The sequence below is a fragment of the Neofelis nebulosa genome, chromosome 9 (genome assembly GCF_028018385.1).
Source record: "Neofelis nebulosa isolate mNeoNeb1 chromosome 9, mNeoNeb1.pri, whole genome shotgun sequence".
NCBI lineage: Eukaryota > Metazoa > Chordata > Mammalia > Carnivora > Felidae > Neofelis > Neofelis nebulosa.
In genome coordinates, this window is record NC_080790.1 from 49326568 (window position 1) to 49342906 (window position 16339).

Here is a 16339-nt window from a genome sequence, read left to right on the forward strand (position 1 = left end):
TGGTGGTTCCCTCTAGTGTTTTTTGTTTTGTTTTGTTTGTTTAATTTCAGTTATTGAATTTTCAACTCTGATTGGTTCTTTTTAATATTTTTCTATCTCTTTATTAAAAATCTCACTGAGTTCTTCCACTCTTCTCTAGCCCAGTGAGTATCTTTACAATCATTACTTTAAATTATTTATCAGGTATATTGCTTAACTCTGTTTCATTTAGTTCTTTTTGAGGCTTTTTTTTCTTGTTCTTTCTTTGGGAGCATCTTCTCTGTCTCCCCATTTTGCTTGACTTTCTGTGTTTGTTTCTGTGGATTAGGCAAAATGCCTACTTCTTCTATAGTTGAAGGCATGGTCTTGTATATGGTGTCCCCCATGCAGACTGTGTGTGCTTGGTGACTTTTATTGGCTGGGTGTAGCTGTGGCTGAATATGCTAATTACTATTTTAAACTGTGGTGTTTTATAGAAAGAATAAAGAAATCGTAATAGTAATAGTAATAATAATAATAATAATAATAATAGAAAATGTAAAACTTCTAAAGGGGGGGGAAGGAAAAGGGAATAAAAAGACAAAATTTTAAAAGTAAAAACAAAAACCAAACAGCCCACAAAACTGTGGCTTGCTTTCTGTGCCCCAGCACCACAGGGTGATGGGCCCCGTATGGGCTTGTGGCCCTTGAGCACACTGAAGTCCCAAGTTCACCATGCACTGCACCCTGCTCTGGTCTAGAATTTTAAGGTGGAGGAGGGGAGAAAGGTCCTACAGTGCCTTAGCCCTTTTAAACTGTGCGTTTTTTTCTCTGTGCCCCAGCACGAATGGGGCTTGCACGGGCTTCAGGATCCTGGGCTTGCTGAGGTCACAAGCTCCCTGTGACCACGGGACCCACCAGTTATGGCATCACGGCCCACTAACGATGGCACTGAACAGGCCTCTTAAGGCATCCAGACCCTGCTCCAGTCTGGGCTCAAAGTGGGGGGAGGGGAGAGCGTTCCCACAGTTAACTTGGCTCTTTTAAGTTTTTTTTTTTTTTTCCTCTGTGTGCCCGCAGACCCCGAGCGTGCTGAGGTGGCAAGCCTTCTGTGACCATCTGTCCCACCAGTTATGGTGTCAGGACACACTACTAATGGTGTTGGAAACCGCCCCTTGTGGCGGCCAGACCCCACTCCAGTCTGGACTTTTGAGGTGGGGAGCGGCTAGGGAGCGCTCCCACAGTTCCTTGGCCCCTTTTAGTCTGTGGCTTTTGTTCTGTGCTTTTTTTCTGGCGTGGGCCTGCCGACCCTCCGCTCACTGAGGTCGTGAGCTCCCCGTCACGAGAGCTACCGGTCAGGACTGGAACTGCCCGTTATGGTGACCCTGCTCTGGCCCAGGCTTTTAAGGTAGAATTGGGAACATAAACCGCACCGTTCTCCCGCCCCTCTGACCAGGTCAGCTTTCTCCTCCACCGCTCCGCAGAGTTCTAGTGTTGTTTCTCTTGTAGACCGTGGCTTCTTTTCTGTGTCCCAGGCCAGAGAATCTGTTCCGGGTTCCTCAACACTATCCCTCCCCACTGTGGCTCGCAGGGTCGGGGTGGGTTTTCCCTTTCTTACCGTGTCTCCTCCTTGTCCTTCTTCCTGTCTTTGGCTGTTCAGTAGCTGTTCCATCAGCCTTCAGATCTCTTCGGGAGGAACTGTCCTATTTATACATGTAAATTCCGTGTGCTCTGTGGAGGAGGTGAGCTCAGAGCCTTCCGAAGTCGCCATCTTGAACTGGAGTCTGACAGGATTTGTTAATAAGCGCCTGGGTGGTTCAGTCGGTTTAGCGCCTGTCTTCGGCTCAGGTCGTGATCTCCCGGTTCATGAGTTGGACCCCCCGGTGGGCCTCTGTGCTGACAGCTCAGAGCCTGGGGCCTGCTTTGGATTCTGCGTCTCCCTCTCTCTCTCTGCCCCTCCCCTGCTCATGCTCTGTCTGTCTCTCTCTCTCTCAAAAATAAATAAATGTTAAAAAAAAAAAAAAAAAAGACTTCCTGGAAATTTCTAGAAATAACTGGAGGAGAGTTTGCAGGGGCCAAAATGGTTCTTTTAATAATGGATGGGGCCACGAACCATTGTAATCAGATTTTTTGTAGTTAACACAACCCCACATTTAAGTATGGCTTCTGTAAACGAAGATTATATTTTGGAGGATTTAGGTCCAAGGTTATAGATGAATTCTGAAATAATGTCCATCAGCATAATAAAGTAATCATTTTCCAGAAAATAGAGTCAGGAGGGCATCTGCATCATGACTGCTCGACCACTGACAGAGTCATGCCTCAAAATACGTGCTAATTCCCAAGGTTAGGCCAGTCCTACCCAAGAAAGAGAATAGTTGTTGAAGTTGGTTAATTTCCTGGGGACAAACATTGTTTATGAATTTAGACTGAACACTTCATGGCTATATATGGCCAACATAGAATGGGAAAATCACAAATTTGCATGAATTGCTTTAGGTAGGAGAAGTGTCAAATGAAGAGAGGTCCTAGAAGCTATGGATAAGCCAGCATCAACTGAAACCAAATTTGTTACTTTTTTTTTTTTTTTTTTTTTTTAAGTGGAGAAAGAGAGACTCATGATAGCAATTAAGTTTGGATTGATCCAAATCCCCTGTCCTGCTTCATTTATCTGGGCAGAATCCCTTGGGATAAGCCTCTGTGACAGGCAAGAGGGAAAGCAGTAAAAATTCAGGGAAGAAGCAAATGGTACACCAAATATGCATGTTTGGGGACTCTGTGATGCCTAATTCATGCAGAAAGAGATTTTAAAATTGTATCTACAATATGCTACTGAAATGGTGCCCTACTGGCAGGTTCCTGACACAGGGAAGAAAAGAAAAATTGTAGAAAGTCAGTGTTTTCTGCACTAGAGGTCATATATAACCTCAAAATTACTAGAGCCTTTGTTGTGACTATCTAAACAAAAATTCATGGACATTTAACACTGCATCAAAATGCAGGCAAAACCACCTACCAGTTGGAACTATGTCAAAAGTGCTAATCACAAAAACAAAAACAAAAACAGTGAACAAAGACCAGTAATTGGAGACTGGCCAAAGCAGGCCTATTTGGAACCTGTGACAACAGAGACTAAACAGTGACTTGGTATTATGGACACTCAGATTGTATTAATGTCTCAAGGCCTCTTTAGATCCTCACTGTCACTTGTAATTAGAAAAAGCAAATGAACAGAAGGAAAAGCCTAAAGACACAGAAGTTCTGCTACAGGCTTTAGTGGTAGAAGTTAAAGTGAATATTGCCCAGCAATTTGAGGTCATGTCGGGATTGTTAATCTTTTTAGGGAATAAGAGTGACCAGGCCCCATCCGTATTAGGATTAGCCAGCCCCCCCCCCACCCCCACCACCACACACAAACTAACACCATTCTACTGGAGCAGAGAGGAAGATGGGCACATTTTATCTGATCCAGTGGTCAGAACAAAACACCCTCTCATTGAAAAAAAAATGAGGAGCATTTCAGAAAAGTATCATAAGTAGATTTCTCTTAAAAACTTTTTTACATTGTAGGGAAAATATATATAAAATGCTTTAAACATAAATGAATGGTATATTGAATAATTATGAGTGAAGATTCACATAACCGCCACCCAGGACAAGAAATACATTGCCAGCACTCAGAAGTCTCCTATATGTTTCTTTTTATATCCCCTAAAAATAACTATTCTCTAGCATTTTTTGGTAATCGCTTCTTTTTTAGTTTCTTTATAGTGTTACCACTTAAGTATGCATCCTTAAAATTATAATTTACTTTTGTTTGTTTTTGAAATGTATATGGATGGAGTTTATCATGTATAGTTTTTTGTATCTTGCTTTCTTTCCATTCAGTGTTATGTTCATAAGATTCATTTATGTTTTTGTGTGTGCCTTCATTCATTCTATTCATTCCATTCATTCACTGTGTATCATTCCATTGTACGCCCACAGCACAATTTGTCTATATATTCTACTGTTGTACATTTATGTAGTTATAGTATAGGACAATGTGAACAATGCTAGCAAATGTGAACAATGTTACTATTAACATTCTTGTATGTGTACAAGAATGGTACTCATCTGCTTGTCTTTCTCTGGTATATCCCAAGGGGTAGAATTACTAGGTTACATGGTTAGTATATGTATTACTCAGAGCTTTCCACAGAAAAGAACCAATAGGATGTTTATACACTTATATAAATTAATATATATAGGTATACTATCTATTATCTAGCTAGCTAGCTATCTGTTGAAAGATTTTAAAGCACTGGCTCACATGATCATGGAGACTGGCAAGTCCAAAATCTGCAGGATGTACCAGCAGGCTAGAGACCTAGGAAATGGCTGATGTTGCAATTCAAGTCCAAAAGCCATCAGCTGTAGAATTCCCTCTTGCTTGGAGGATATCTGTTTTTTATTCTACTCAGGCCTTCAACTGATTAGATGACTCCTACCCACATTATGGAGGTCAATCTGCTTTACTCAGAGTCCACTGATTTAAATGTAAATCTCATCTAAAAATATGGCCCTTTGTAGCAACGTGGATGGAACTGGAGAGTGTGATGCTAAGTGAAATAAGCCATACAGAGAAAGTCAGATACCATATGTTTTCACTCTTATGTGGATCCTGAGAAACGTAACAGAAACCCATGGAGGAGGGGAAGGAAAAAAAAAAAAAAGAGGTTAGAGTGGGAGAGAGCCAAAGCATAAGAGACTCTTAAAACTGAGAACAAACTGAGTGTTGATGGGGGGTGGGAGGGAGGGGAGGGTGGGTGATGGGTATTGACAAGGGCACCTTTTGGGATGAGCACTGGGTGTTGTATGGAAACCAATTTGACAATAAATTTCATATATTGAAAAAAAAAAGAAAAAAAGAAAAAGAAAAAGAAAAAAATAAATAAAAACACACTCCCTCACAGAAACATCTGGAATAATGTGTGACCTCATATCTGGGCACCGTGGCCCAACCAAATTGATACATAAAATTAACCATTATAGTATATATTCTAACTTTTTTAGGTAATACTAAACTATTTTTCCAAAGTGGCTATACTAACACAGGGTCATTAGTGAGCCTTCAGTTTCTTGTTAGGAAAGGGTTGATATTGAAAAGCAGTCTGTGTTTTTTTTCCCCTCCAGATTCTCTCTCTCTCTCTCTCTCTCTCTCTCTCTCTCTCACACACACACACACACACACACACACAAAACCACAAAAGAAACAAAAGCTAGGTTGAAAGAAGGCCTTGCCTCCTCCTGATGTTCAGGTGGCTAATGTAATTTTCAAGTCTTTTCAGCAGTCAACATCAGGCCAGGTTTCTACTATAAAATATCACAGTCTGGGGTAACTGTCTAAGGGCTTCTGCCTATGTTTACCATCAGTGATGATGCTACAGTTTACACAGTTGCCCAATCAGAAACTTGGGTTTTATCCCTGACTCCTCTGCCTGTTTAGAGCTAATTAGCCATCAATTCCTGTTGACTCTACTTCCTATGACTCTTTCATACATATCTGCATCACTCTATCCTCTCTGAAACTACTCAAATTCAGGCAATCTCTTGCCTGGACTGCTGCAACAATGTCTTAACTGTATCCCTGTCTCACGTCTTACACACTCCAATCTTTTCTGGACTCCGTGGAGCCAGAATGATTTTCTAATAAGTATCTATGAAATTATCACTCCCCTGCTTATAACACTTTGACATAAGATAAAGTCCTTCCTCCTTACTATGGTTTACAAGGCTTTGCATGATAGCAGCCCCTAGCTGGTTTTCCTTTACTCCCGTCCACCTCCTTCATCCCATATTGCCCTCACAAAGATTCAACCACAGAACACTTCTGTCACTTCCGAAATGATTCACTTTCTTTCTAGCCTCCAGGCTTTCACACAGGTAATCCCCTTTACCCAGAATACTCCTCACATCTGTTCATCTGACTTGACTCCTAATCCTTCAAGTTCTCAGCTAAGCAGAGACAATACTCTGTACTCATCAAGTCCAATTTCATATTCCCTCTTCTAGGACACACACAGAAGTACACTTCTCAGCCCTAGTGATTAATGTTAGGTGGAGCCATATTACCAGCTTTAACCAATGAAATATGATCAGAAGTGATATGTGTCATATGCATTGTGAGGCAGTTGAAAGCTTCTGCCTGGTTGTCATGTCTCTTGGCTTCTCCTATCCTGGAAAACTGAGAGCCTCATATTGAGAAGGCAGAGATGTAAGATTGAAGAAGTGGGATCTCTGAGTGGTCATAAGGAGGAGAGTCATCCAAGCTCATTGCAGGCTTTGTGAGCAAAAAACCAGGAGGCATTTTGTTAACTCACTAGGTTTCGAGAATGTCTGTTGCCATAGCATGGTCTAGTATCCTCTGGCTAATAGAGAAAATGGTATTAGTAATTGGGTACTACACAGAAAAACCTAATATATGTCACATTGGCTTAGCAGATGGGTGGCAGAGGTAAGAAAATTGACACTCAAGGCTAGGAAATGTTAATTTATGTTATAAAGAGGAAAAATACTTAGTCAGTTTTTTTGTGTGATTAATGGAGTTTTGGTTCTCATATGAGGAAATCATTGACTTAATTTTTTCAATTTTTTAATGTTTATTTATTTTTGAGAGAGTGAGAGAGACAGAGCACAAGCAGGGAGAGAGGGAGAGAGAGAGAGGGAGAGCACAGAATCGAGGCTCAGAACTGTCAGCACAGAGCCTGACACGAGGCTCAAATTCACAGATCATGAACTGAGCCAAAGTCGGACGCTTAACCAACTGAGCCACCCAAGCACCTCTCTCATGGAAAACAATGAAAGGAAGAAACTTAGTAATATGTGTTGAATATTATTTGGCTATGTTTGGCAAGGAATTACAAGAGGAGGTGAAATCATAAAGGGATTAAGCAGAAATGAAAGGGAATAAATAGCACAAAAATTCATGGCCTGCAAGAACTAGAAAAGCCAATTTCTTTTATACCCAAACAGGAATAGATGGTGTTAAGAAAGTCTTGGAGTGGCAAAGGCCCATTACAATTCAGTCTTGTCAGAGATCAGATTAACTGTGAAGCCTTTCCATAGAAATTCAAGAGTCTCCATTAAGAGAGTTTAGGGGATAATAAAGCAAAGAAAAAGAGCAGATATGTCTTATCAAGTACTGCAGGTATAGGTACAGATATAAAGAACTGATCAGAATCAAATAGATACGTTTTGGAAAAGGCTTAACTGTTTAAGAAATCAGTAATCAAGGGGTGCCTGAATGGCTCAGTCTGTTAAGCATCTGACTCTTGGCTTCAGCTCAGGTCATAGTTCCACGGTGTGTGGGATTAAGCCCCACGTCAGGCTCTGCACTGACAGTGTGGAGCCTGCTTAGGATCCTCTCTCTCCCTCTCTCTCTGCCCCTCCCCAACTCAAAATAAATAAAGAAACTTAAAAAAATCAACAGTTGAGAAAAAAGAAAGAAATTGTGGTTGTTCAAGACTTAAAAAGACACTCGAATGCCATCTCACAAGAGTAACAACTGTGCAGTACTCAAGGAGGATGTAGTCCTCGGTGCACAATTTAGATGTGGCCATAAAGGAAGATGGAAAAGGGAGGAAGCTCCAGGAAGGCAGTAACTAGGAGCCACAGGCCATAGGGAACTCGGGAGTAGAACCAGGGCCTCATCAAGGAATCCTCCTTACCCCCAGGTCAGAGTTTCTCAGACTTGGCAATATTGACCTGTGGGCCAGGTAGGTTTTTGTTGTGGGTTATGCATTTTAGGATATTAACAGCATCCATGACCTCTGCCCACTAAATGCCAGTAGTGTCTCTTCCCCAGTTGTGACAACCAAAAATGTCTCCAAATATTGCCAAATGTTCTTGTTGCAAAATTGCTCCTGGTTGGAACCACCATCCTAGGTTGGAGGAACTCCATAAGGTCTGCAAAGCAGGATTTTTTAGACTTGCCATTGAGTAGTGATGACTGCGTGTTTCTTATTTTCTCCTTTCCAAATGAGAATGTTATGATTATGGTTTCTCCTATCCAATTTTAGAATTGCATATAGGGTGTAGGGTGAAAACACAGATATTTGTCTATTTTTAGTTCATATGTCTCCAGACCAATGGAATCCACATTCATACCTGATTTATCCAGAGATCCTCTATCCAGTTTGATGCTCTAACTGGATGGGATATTGAATTAACTCCCTTCGGGAGTGTATTCTGTGTGTGAGAGGAAGAATGAAATGAATATATGGTGACCAGAAGGATCAACTGTGCCAGAGACAATACTATGCATTCAAAAATTCTATTTTACATTTCTTCTTTTTAGGTACATGGTCACTACCTTGCAGCTTGGTGCTCTAACTGGATGGGATAATGAATTAACTTCCTTGGGCAGTGTATTCTGTGTGTGGAAGGAAAAATGAAATGAATATATGATGACCAGAAGGATCAATTGTGGCAGAGACAATGTCATGCAGTCAAAAATTCTATTTTACATTTCTTCTTTCTGGGCACATGGTAACTACCTTGCAGCTTGGTACAACCATGTGACTAGTTTTGACCTAGGAAATACTTCTTGCAAAAGCAAGAAATAAAATTTTATTTTATTTGGGACATAGAGACTGTTTGTTAGTATAGCATGACCTAGCTAGCTCAGATGTCACTCCCCTTGTGACGCTGCTCTGACTCCCCAGCCCTGGGGCAGGTCCCCTTTTTATATGCTCCATGCTTTTTCGAACATGGTGCTTATCATGCTATATTGTCTTTGCTATTTATTTGCCCCTTTGTTGAGGACAGGGATCATACTTACTTTATTTACCATATGTATCATAGAGTCTGGCACTCAGACTTTGTGGAGCAAACCAAAGATGATTATTAATCACAGATGAGGTTGAAATTCATTGAACAGATTATAGAGCCAGCTGTTATATATTTTCATAGTCCATGGAATTGGTAGGAGAGAAAAAGCCTTAGTTGGAGCAAACACTAATACCTTTAAAGGTGGTGGAAGATGGGATATTTCATTATGTTCTCCATTAATCACAGTAGTCTTCATACTAGAACATGGAGACAAGCAGGAAATAAAATAACTCCCAAATCACTTTCATCCCAAGTACGGTTCTAGAAAATTCCATGAACAGACTTCAGACAGATTTAACTTTGATGAGCTTTCAGTTTCTGAGATGTGAAGGAGAGATGGAAACAAAGTGCTTAGAGCGGTAGCAAGACAATTTTCTCTACAAGAATGTGGTATGGGGTGTGTTCAAGTCAACCTGCACACCATAAAACTAAATGACTCAAGCATTCAAGGGAAGATCTATTGACAATTAATGATCCGAGGAATCATATTAAGAACTGATGTTTAACTGGATCATTACCAAAACCCACAGACCATGGGCCTTCCCATTGTGGTTGTGAGAAAGAAGAAAGAGTTGGATGTATGTAGAATACCATGCTTTTAATTATATGATTAATATTGATGATTACAGAGCACCCTGTGGTACAAGATGTACTGGGTTATTTGATAAGAAGCAAGCAGTTCACTGTGTTACTATTTCAGAGTAGAAACACCAGATGCACATGGGTCTTGAAGACAAGGAAAAAAATAGCCTGCATTTTCCTGGAAAGCTTTTATCCATTTAAGAAGGTGTCTGAAGGATTCCAGAGCCCCTCTCAATTTTAATGCTTAATGAAGAAGGTGGTAGATGAAAAAACTACTTGATGGCACACAGAAAGACATTAGACAGGCAAAAGTCCTAAATCACCTGGTTGAAATTTCTTTGAAATTATCCTTGACCAATGCCAGTTTTATCTAGACTTTATGAAATATATTAAGTATAATAGTAGTCCAGGTAAGAGTGGGAACTGTCCCAGAAAAGATTTCTGCTATTACCTTCTGTCCATGTCATAACTACTATTGATAGTTAAGGCCCCTGTAAAGTTCTAAACTAAAGGGCTCTGTGGAAGTTTAACTCAAAGGATATTTGTGAGGCAACATTTCAATATTACAAAGTTCTTTTTAAATCTGAGACAGGCATCAGGTCCAAGCAGGATCAATACTTAGGAAATTAAGTCGGAAATGTTTTCCCCTTTTTAGAGGCTAGTAGGAAGAGGAATATGAGGGCTTTTTATGTTTTGCTTAGCTCAGGCTCCAGTGGAGGCATTAGCTGATCCTCACAAGCCTTCCTTTTTAATTTTTTTTTAAACTACTGCCAGTAACACTGTATTAGGAAGACGAAAGGAATAAAATGCCCATGGTTCCGCAGGCACGCGTCTGTCAGCATGATTTGACACCATGTCTATAGGATAGAATTTTGGCTCTGAAGTGGGGGATCGATTCTCTTCATAGATATTCACTGACAAAATACCCCTTACCTATGTGCTTACTAGTGCCAGCTTGTCACCTCAGACAAGCAGATAGAAGCCAAAAGTCATCAAGGTGGGAACAGATAAGGACCCTAAAACTTTGAGCTTCTCTGGGCTCCTCTCCCATGAGACAGGGGCACTGGCAAAAAATCAGAGCAGCTACTTAGCTGCTGTGCACAATTAAGGCTAATAACAATGGTGGCAGGACAGAGTATATAGGTACTTTCTGTATATGCTGATCATTTTTTATTTATTTATTTATTTATTTATTTATTTTTTAATATATGAAATTTACTGTCAAATTGGTTTCCATACAACACCCAGTGCTCATCCCAAAAGGTGCCCTCCTCAATACCCATCACCCACCCTGCCCTCCCTCCCACCCCCCATCAACCCTCAGTTTGTTCTCAGTTTTTAACAGTCTCTTATGCTTTGGCTCTCTCCCACTCTAACCTCTTTTTTTTTTTTTTTTCCCTTCCCCTCCCTCATGGGTTTCTGTTACGTTTCTCAGGATCCACATAAGAGTAAAACCATATGGTATCTGTCTTTCTCTGTATGGCTTATTTCACTTAGCATCACACTCTCCAGTTCCATCCACGTTGCTACAAAAGGCCATATTTCATTTTTTCTCATTGCCACGTAGTATTCCATTGTGTATATAAACCACAATTTCTTTATCCATTCATCAGTTGATGGACATTTAGGCTCTTTCCATAATTTGGCGATTGTTGAGAGTGCTGCTATAAACATTGGGGTACAAGTGCCCCTATGCATCAGTACTCCTGTATCCCTTGGATAAATTCCTAGCAGTGCTATTGCTGGGTCATAGGGTAGGTCTATTTTTAATTTTCTGAGGAACCTCCACACTGCTTTCCAGAGCGGCTGCACCAATTTGCATTCCCACCAACAGTGCAAGAGGGTTCCCGTCTCTCCACATCCTCTCCAGCATCTATAGTCTCCTGATTTCTTCATTTTGGCCACTCTGACTGGCGTGAGGTGGTATCTGAGTGTGGTTTTGATTTTTATTTCCCTGATGAGGAGCGACGTTGAACATCTTTTCATGTGCCTGTTGGCCATCCGGATGTCTTCTTTAGAGAAGTGTCTATTCATGTTTTCTGCCCATTTCTTCACTGGGTTATTTGTTTTTCGGGTGTGGAGTTTGATGAGCTCTTTATAGATTTTGGATACTAGCCCTTTGTCCGATGTGTCATTTGCAAATATCTTTTCCCATTCCGTTGGTTGCCTTTTAGTTTTATTGGTTGTTTCCTTTGCTGTGCAGAAGCTTTTTATCTTCATAAGGTCCCAGTAATTCACTTTTGCTTTTAATTCCCTTGCCTTTGGGGATGTGCCGAGTAAGAGATTGCTACGGCTGAGGTCAGAGAGGTCTTTTCCTGCTTTCTCCTCTAAGGTTTTGATGGTTTCCTGTCTCACATTCAGGTCCTTTATCCATTTTGAGTTTATTTTTGTGAATGGTGTGAGAAAGTGGTCTAGTTTCAACCTTCTGCATGTTGCTGTCCAGTTCTCCCAGCACCATTTGTTAAAGAGACTGTCTTTTTTCCATTGGATGTTCTTTCCTGCTTTGTCAAAAATGAGTTGGCCATACGTTTGTGGGTCTAGTTCTGGGGTTTCTATTCGATTCCATTGGTCTATGTGTCTGTTTTTATGCCAATACCATGCTGTCTTGATGATGACAGCTTTGTAGTAGAGGCTAAAGTCTGGGATTGTGATGCCTCCTGCTTTGGTCTTCTTCTTCAAAATTACTTTGGCTATTCGGGGCCTTTTGTGGTTCCATATGAATTTTAGGATTGCTTGTTCTAGTTTCGAGAAGAATGCTGGTGCAATTTTGTTTTTTCAACATTTTTTTTTTTAATTTTATTTTTGGGACAGAGAGAGACAGAGCATGAACGGGAGAGGGGCAGAGAGAGAGGGAGACACAGAATCGGAAACAGGCTCCAGGCTCCGAGCCATCAGCCCAGAGCCTGACGCGGGGCTCGAACTCACGGACCGCGAGATCGCGACCTGGCTGAAGTCGGACGCTTAGCATTGAATGTGTAGATAGCTTTGGGTAGTATTGACATTTTGACAATATTTATTCTTCCAATCCATGAGCAGGGAATGTCTTTCCATTTCTTTATATCTTCTTCAATTACCTGCATAAGCTTTCTATAGTTTTCAGCATACAGATCTTTTACATCTTTGGTTAGATTTATTCCTAGGTATTTTATGCTTCTTGGTGCAATTGTGAATGGGATCAGTTTCTTTATTTGTCTCTCTGTTGCTTCATTGTTAGTGTATAAGAATGCAACTGATTTCTGTACATTGATTTTGTATCCTGCAACTTTGCTGAATTCATGTATCAGTTCTAGCAGACTTTTGGTGGAGTCTATCGGATTTTCCATGTATAATATCATGTCATCTGCAAAAAGCGAAAGCTTGACTTCATCTTTGCCAATTTGGATGCCTTTGATTTCCTTTTGTTGTCTGATTGCTGATGCTAGAACTTCCAGCACTATATTAAACAACAGCGGTGAGAGTGGGCATCCCTGTCGTGTTCCTGATCTCAGGGAAAAAGCTCTCAGTTTTTCCCCATTGAGGATGATGTTAGCTGTGGGCTTTTCATAAATGGCTTTTATGATCTTTAAGTATGTTCCTTCTACCCCGACTTTCTCAAGGGTTTTTATTAAGAAAGGGTGCTGGATTTTGTCAAAGGCCTTTTCTGCATCGATTGACAGGATCATATGGTTCTTCTCTTTTTTTTTTTGTTAATGTGATGTATCACGTTGATCGATTTGCGAATGTTGAACCAGCCCTGCATCCCAGGAATGAATCCCACTTGATCATGGTGAATAATTCTTTTTATATGCTGTTGAATTCGATTTGCTAGTATCTTATTGAGAATTTTTGCATCCATATTCATCAGGGATATTGGCCTGTAGTTCTCTTTTTTTACTGGGTCTCTGTCTGGTTTAGGAATCAAAGTAATACTGGCTTCATAGAATGAGTCTGGAAGTTTTCCTTCCCTTTCTATTTCTTGGAATAGCTTGAGAAGGATAGGTATTATCTCTGCTTTAAACGTCTGGTAGAACTCCCCTGGGAAGCCATCTGGTCCTGGACTCTTATTTGTTGGGAGATTTTTGATAACCGATTCAATTTCTTCGCTGGTTATGGGTCTGTTCAAGCTTTCTATTTCCTCCTGATTGAGTTTTGGAAGAGTGTGGGTGTTTAGGAATTTGTCCATTTCTTCCAGGTTGTCCAATTTGTTGGCATATAATTTTTCATAGTATTCCCTGATAATTGTTTGTATCTCTGAGGGGTTGGTTGTAATAATTCCATTTTCATTCATGATTTTATCTATTTGGGTCATCTCCCTTTTCTTTTTGAGAAGCCTGGCTAGAGGTTTGTCAATTTTGTTTATTTTTTCAAAAAACCAACTCTTGGTTTCGTTGATCTGCTCTACAGTTTTTTTAGATTCTATATTGTTTATTTCTGCTCTGATCTTTATGATTTCTCTTCTTCTGCTGGGTTTAGGCTGCCTTTGCTGTTCTGCTTCTATTTCCTTTAGGTGTGCTGTTAGATTTTGTATTTGGGATTTTTCTTGTTTCTTGAGATAGGCCTGGATTGCAATGTATTTTCCTCTCAGGACTGCCTTCGCTGCGTCCCAAAGTGTTTGGATTGTTGTATTTTCATTTTCGTTTGTTTCCATATATTTTTTAATTTCTTCTCTAATTGCCTGGTTGACCCACTCATTCGTTAGTAGGGTGTTCTTTAACTTCCATGCTTTTGGAGGTTTTCCAGACTTTTTCCTGTGGTTGATTTCAAGCTTCATAGCATTGTGGTCTGAAAGTATGCATGGTATAATTTCAATTCTTGTAAACTTATGAAGGGCTGTTTTGTGACCCAGTATATGATCTATCTTGGAGAATGTTCCATGTGCACTCGAGAAGAAAGTATATTCTGTTGCTTTGGGATGCAGAGTTCTAAATATATCTGTCAAGTCCATCTGATCCAATGTATCATTCAGGGCCCTTGTTTCTTTATTGACTGTGTGTCTAGATGATCTATCCATTTCTGTAAGTGGGGTGTTAAAGTCCCCTGCAATGATCACATTCTTATCAATAAGGTTGCTTATGTTTATGAGTAACTGTTTTATATATCTGGGGGCTCCGGTATTTGGCACATAGACATTTATAATTGTTAGCTCTTCCTGATGGATAGACCCTGTAATTATTATATAATGCCCTTCTTCATCTCTTGTTACAGCCTTTAATTTAAAGTCTAGTTTGTCTGATATAAGTATGGCTACTCCAGCTTTCTTTTGGCTTCCAGTAGCATGATAAATAGTTCTCCATCCCCTCACTCTCAATCTAAAGGTGTCCTCAGATCTCAAATGAGTCTCTTGTAGACAGCAAATAGATGGGTCTTGTTTTTTTATCCATTCTGATACCCTATGTCTTTTGGTTGGCGCATTTAATCCATTTACATTCAGTGTTATTATAGAAAGATACGGGTTTAGAGTCATTGTGATGTCTGTATGTTTTATGCTTGTAGTGATGTCTCTGGTACTTTGTCTCACAGGATCCCCCTTAGGATCTCTTGTAGGGCTGGTTTCGTGGTGACAAATTCCTTCAGTTTTTGTTTGTTTGGGAAGACCTTTATCTCTCCTTCTATTCTAAATGACAGACTTGCTGGATAAAGGATTCTCGGCTGCATATTTTTTCTGTTTAGCACACTGAAGATATCGTGCCAAGCCTTTCTGGCCTGCCAAGTTTCAAAGGAGAGATCAGTCACGAGTCTTATAGGTCTCCCTTTATATGTGAGGGCACGTTTATCCCTTGCTGCTTTCAGAATTTTCTCTTTATCCTTGTATTTTGCCAGTTTCACTATGCTATGTCGTGCAGAAGATCGATTCAAGTTACGTCTGAAGGGAGTTCTCTGTGCCTCTTGGATTTCAATGCCTTTTTCCTTCCCCAGTTCAGGGAAGTTCTCAGCTATAATTTCTTCAAGTACCCCTTCAGCACCTTTCCCTCTCTCTTCCTCCTCTGGGATACCAATTATGCGTATATTATTTCTTTTTAGTGTATCACTTAGTTCTCTAATTTTCCCCTCATACTCCTGGATTTTTTTATCTCTCTTTCTTTCAGCTTCCTCTTTCTCCATAACTTTATCTTCTAGTTCACCTATTCTCTCCTCTGCCTCTTCAATCCGAGCCATCGTGGTTTCCATTTTGTTTTGCATTTCGTTTAAAGCGCTTTTCAGCTCCTCGTGACTGTTCCTTAGTCCCTTGATCTCTGTAGCAAGAGATTCTCTGCTGTCCTGTATACTGTTTTCAAGCCCAGCGATTAATTTTATGACTATTATTCTAAATTCACTTTCTGTTATATTATTTAAATCCTTTTTGATCAGTTCATTAGCTGTTGTTATTTCCTGGAGATTCTTCTGAGGGGAATTCTTCCGTTTGGTCATTTTGGATAGACCCTGGAGTGGTGAGGACCCGCAGGGCACTTCCCCTGTGCTGTGGTGTATAACTGGAGTTGGTGGGCGGGGCCGCAGTCCGACCTCATGTCTGCCCCCAGCCCACCGCTGGGGCCACAGTCAGACTGGTGTGTGCCTTCTCTTCCCCTCTCCTAGGGGCGGGATTCACTGTGGGGTGGTGTGGCCCGTCTGGTCTACTTGCACACTGCCAGGCTTGTGGTGCTGGGGAGCTGGCGTATTAGCTGGGGTGGGTAGGCAAGGTGCACGGGGGCGGGAGGGGCAGGCTTAGCTCGCTTCTCCTTAGGTGATCCACTTCAGGAGGGGCCCTGTGGCAGCGGGAGGGAGTCAGATCCACTGCCGGAGGTTTGGCTCCGCAGAAGCACAGAGTTGGGTGTTTGCGCGGAGCGAGCAAGTTCCCTGGCAGGAACTGGTTCTCTTTGGGATTTTGGCTGGGGGATGGGCGGGGGAGATGGCGCTGGCGAGCGCCTTTGTTCCCCGCCAAGCTGAGCTCTGCCGTTTGGGGGCTCAGCAG

The 16339-nt window shown here is 41.1% G+C and overlaps 1 protein-coding gene across 1 annotated transcript in view; it reads right to left on the minus strand.

The window, feature by feature from the left end:
- POLE4 (DNA polymerase epsilon 4, accessory subunit) overlaps window positions 1-16339 on the minus strand; it is a 282794-nt gene that overhangs the window by 11369 nt on the left and 255086 nt on the right. The gene's annotated exons all lie outside the window — the stretch shown is intronic.